Source organism: Artibeus jamaicensis, unplaced genomic scaffold, assembly GCF_021234435.1.
Source record: "Artibeus jamaicensis isolate MK-2021 breed Jamaican fruit bat unplaced genomic scaffold, CSHL_Jam_final contig_466, whole genome shotgun sequence".
NCBI classification, from domain to species: Eukaryota; Metazoa; Chordata; class Mammalia; order Chiroptera; family Phyllostomidae; genus Artibeus; species Artibeus jamaicensis.
The window spans coordinates 15003247-15008386 of record NW_026521844.1 but is presented as its reverse complement, the minus strand read 5'-3'; the positions used below and the strand labels follow the sequence as shown (position 1 = coordinate 15008386).

The following is a 5140-nucleotide window of genomic DNA, read 5'->3' as shown; positions in this document are numbered from 1 at the left end:
CTTACTAAAGGATTTATCTTTTCAAATATATAATTTTAGATATGTTGTTCTCTATTTTATGTTTTTGAAACATTTTATTTATTTTTCCATTTACATTTTTTCCTTCTGTACATTTCTTTGTTTTTATTTTTGATAGTTTTCTAAATACTTTAGATAGATGTTTAGTATACTTAATTTTCAAATTTTTATCATATGCATTTCTCCTTCTAGATTTCATTTATTTATTTATTTTTAGAGAGAGGGGAAAGGAGGGAGAAAGGGAGGGAGAGAAACATTGCAGTGTGAGAGCAACATCCATTGGTTGCTTCTCACACACAGCCCAACCAGGGACTGGGGGCTGGGCCAGCAACCCAGGTGATCCTTTGCTTTGTAGGACAATGTTCAATCAACTGAGCCATGCTGGTCAGGACTTACATGTTATACGTGTCTTGCTAATAATATTTTTTCTGTGGATTTGGATGGTTTCTATCAGCTATGCTATTTAGCATTTTTATTATACATGCGAAAATATTTTCTAATTTCTTATATACTATTTCTTTGACCCATATGAGATTTAGAATATGTTAATTTCTGAAAATACAAGAAATTTTTTATTTATCATCTTCTGCATAATTTTTGACATAAATACATCATGGTCAAAGGGCATATTTTGCATGGTTCAGATTTATTTTTAAAATATTGTGATTCATATGAAAATATTCATCATATAAATTAGCACATAAAACATAGATACATAGCTTAACAAATTACTATGAAGCGACTGTCCATGTTATTACCATTCCTGGTAAGCTATAAAACTGGCAAAGCCACAGAAGTCAACTTGCGCCCTTTCTGTTTTTCTTTGTGGTTCCAACCCTTTGATATCTGTTGACATGTACTTTATGGCACAGTATGTAGTCAAAGTTCTAAATGTTTGGAACTTTGTTTGGAAAGTTCCATGTTTGGAAAGTTCTAAATGAGATGTGCTTTTGGAAAATATGTTTTATGCAATTGTAGAATATCATGGGTATAGGTCATTTTTTAAAATTATATTTAAAAAACCTTCTATAGCCTTACTTAATTTTTATGTTTGTTCTACCATTTACTAAGGGAGGTGTATTGCAATTTCCCACTATAATTATGGATTTTTTTCTTTTTTGAAAGTAAATAAGTTTTGTTATCTAGTTATTTTAATTTCCTTAAAATCCTGACATGTTTGAACTTCTTCTATATAAAGATGAAACATTTTAGCACACAACAAAAATCTCAAAAAAGGGCACCAACTAGACCACTAAGCACTGATGAAAAGGGTTAATGTACTTCCCAATTTTTTATTAAGATATAAAAGCAATTTTGAAAAATTTCACTCTACATCAAAGTTACTTGTCTCCTTAATAAAAGATCCACCCCAACAAAATATAATTTAATTAGCATATGTTGGTATGCATAATAATGACTATGACTCAAACAAAAATTTATTGGGTACATTCTAGGGGATTTGTGGAGTCTACTGTGTCATAAAGAATTTTAAATAATCCATTATTAAAAAATGAGAATTTTATCTCAAAATTTCTGATTTAATAAGGATGTGTTTATTTGAGAGAAAAAGGCTCCAAACATCAGGTTGTTCAGGAAAAAAATAATCCACATTATCAACTTTGGAAAGCAAGTCTTAAGACTATTACATTAATCATTTTTACATTAACCATTTTTTCATAACTATTACATTAATACATTTTCCTGAAGATGCATTTGACATTTGACATTTCTGTTACATTTGTGTTTAACAGAACACTCTTGTGTGGGGCTAACAAATATACCTCTAACTCAAAGCTGCTTTCAGGTGCTATTCAACTAATGAGATTGCCTTAGCAGTTAGGGAAGCAACTATTGAACTCATATATGAATGAAAAGAACTGAACTCCCTGCGTGGCAAGAGATTATTTTGGAGACAGTTGATAAAAACCATACATCCTTTTTATTGTTAAGTCATAAAGAGGCATCAAAATTTAAAGCAAAAATTACAGGGTGAGACAACTACTACGAGACTCAAAGGAACTGAGAATGGTACTAGGCACAGGGCAATATGAATTAAAGAATATAGCAGAAATAAGGATGGGGAGAAGGGTAAGCATGTGCTGAAGATGCTAGGGGAGAGGATCTGGTGAAAATTTCGATCTTAGACAGTGCCTAGGTAAATAATAATGGGACAAGATTTCTAAACTTCACCATGTGAGTGAGTTGTCCTCATCATTGGCCCTCTCCCTGTCATCCTTTCCTTTCTCAGTCTCTTTTTCATTATCCTTGATCAACTCCACCTGGTCAATTCCCCAATCTTAATTATCCTCATCATCCAGTAGGCCCCCCTCCTCAGCTCGTCATCTGCATCTGGCTCAGACTCCATCTTTGCATCGGTCTCATCTTTCTTCAGGGAGCTACTGCTCAGCTCGTCTTCTGACTTATTCTTCATCTCTTCCTGTTTGCTCTGCTTCTTTTAAAACAATACCCAGGCTTTCCAGTAAAGAATCCATTTTTTTTTGTTTTATATTGTTCAATTCCTTCTTAATGTCTTGAAAGTCATCTCCCTTCACAACTTTCCAGGCTTGGAAGAAGATCCTTGCTCTCCACTCTTAGAATTGAAGCCACTTTTGCCCCTTCATGCGGTGTTTCCTGATACACACTGGCATTTCGAGGGCACTTCAGCCAGAGCAATAGGAGGAGGAGGAACAGGTGCGGGGTAACTGTACACTCTTTCATAATAATCCCAGTGAAAGTCAGTCCAAGTCAAAAGAGGAGCCATACATCTCCACTGCAGATTGGTTCAGACCAGCTTTTCCTGGGTTCACTTTGGACTCTGCAGCCAGATTAAGGTCTAAAACCCAGCCAGTGACTATTCTGCCCTCCTTCTCTGCAGGCCAGTCATTTCTCTGATTAATATTTTGAAAGGAAGCAAAACCCTTATTAACAGAGGAACCCACAATATTGCCATTTTAAGAAGATAGCCTTCACGTCAGAATTTCTTGACCACAAGAGTATTGAGATCCCCGATAAGTACAGGGGGATTTATGGGCTAAGAATCTGTCCTTGTGGTTACATGTTGGTCTTTGTAACATCGTAAGGTTTTTTGATGGTAAGGTTTGTGAGAGCCTCATGAAGCTGAAATGCAGCTGAAGATCAAAAAAAGTCTCCCTGGAGGGACAAGGAAGAAGAGACTTGGTTCTAAATCTCCTAGTCCTGTTTCTGCACGGAGAAGACAACTGCGGCTGCTGCAGGTCCGAAAGAGGCGGCAACCTCTGGGTCTTCCTCTCCTCTGGGTTTTTCCTTCTGCTACTATCAGTATTTGCTTCTTTTGTTTGAGGCTATGTAAATAGGTACATACAAATTTAGAAATAATATCATTTTTTTCTGGAATTTTCCACTAAACCCTCTGGTCTATTATATTCTCTTATTTTTTTGTGTGTGTTTTAATCTCTTTTTGCAGCTTTCTGGATAGTTTTTGTTGACCTTTCAATTTTCTACTTTTTCCTAATGTACTGACGTTCCTAGTTTGCTGCCGAACATGTCCAACGAGCATATTTAAAATTTTTATTTTTAAAGTTTACTGAATTGTATTTATTTTTATAATTATTTTACATTTTACAGTTTTATTGTATTATATTTTTGCAAGTTTTATTTCTTCAAACTGCATTTGGTTATTTTTCAAGTCTATTTGGTACTTTTTCTAATTTCCTATTCTCTGAAAGTGGTGGCAACCACTTTGTGAGTTTCTTGACTATTTCTTTTTTTTTTAAGATTTTATTTATTTATCTTTAGAGGGGAAGGGAAGGAGAGAGGGAGAGAAATATCAATGTATGGTTGCCTCTTGTGCATCTCCTGCTGGGAACTGGCCTGCAACCCAGGCATGTGCCCTGACTGGGAATTGGACCATGGTTGTTTGGTTCCCAGGCCCGCGCTCAATCCACTGAGCTATTCCAGCCAGGGCTTCATATTTTTATACTTCTGGTTCTTACAGATATTTTTCCCTTTTGTGTGTTGAATTATCTTTGACTCTCATAGCCCTTGAAAAATCATTTTGAAATTCCCCAAAACTTATGATGGGAGATACCTGTATGTGTGTGTGTATTTGTGTGTGATAATTTGCTTATATTCCAGTAGGTAGTATAAATCTAAGACCACCTAAAACTGATTTTGGACCTTAAAGTTACAAACGTGCAAAAAAATTAAGGGTGAAACTTCATAGTGGTAGATTTCTTAACCACTATGATATACCATAGCATGCCCTTAAAAATATTTTGAAAAATAAAATTCTAGGCTGACATGAGTTTCATGGTAAGTGTAATTTCTCCCTAACAGAAAAGACTTTATTACCCAGTAGGCAGAAGAAAAACAACTATGTTTAATAATAGAAATTTTAATAACAGTAACAGTTTTAGACATTGCTATGACAGTCACTGCTAAACCCTTGATATAGGGTTATTTGATTCTTAACATATATTATCTTAATTTTGTTGTGAAAGAAACTGGTTACATGAAGTCAAGCAACTTGCCCAGTCTCACGATTAGCCAATAGTAGAAATAGTAGATCTAAAATTTATTTACAGGTCCCTCCAAACCTACAGCATCACACTGTATGACAAACTTATCTCCACTTTTTTGAGGCAAAGAGACTTCTATATGTTCATATAGAGTAACTTTTTTCTTTTAGAAACATACAGGAAGTAAGGAAAATATCCATAATATCATCTTTGGCATTTCCCCAAAAAATACATTAGCATGTTAGCATGGAAACAGTTGTTGGCAAAGAGAGCACCTAAACTGTACCTTGTCTTGCTGCCTTTCTTAGACAGTTAATTTACTTTACTGAGTCTTGAGTAAATTTTCATGGTACACTAAGCTACTTTTATGGGTGAAAGTCCATAACATACCTTTGAATACTTTGGGATTAAAAAAAAATAAGATACATTTTATTGTTTGATTAATGTTGGTGCTGCATGAAGTAGTATTGATGACATTTGAAATTGATACAAGTGCCATTTTAATATATTTTTTAAAATAAGAAAGAATAATTGTGAAAGAAAAATGTAACTTTTGTCAGTTTCCTTAATTGTTCAAGTACGGTTGTCTCCATTTTTTCTGCTCACGACTCACTCCTGCCCCACAG

General features: G+C 34.6%; 1 pseudogene; it reads right to left on the bottom strand.

The window, feature by feature from the left end:
* Positions 1-2204: 2204 nt before the first annotated feature.
* Positions 2205-3540, bottom strand: LOC119055965 (heterogeneous nuclear ribonucleoprotein C-like; annotated as a pseudogene).
* Between the last annotated feature and the right edge of the window lie 1600 nt (positions 3541-5140).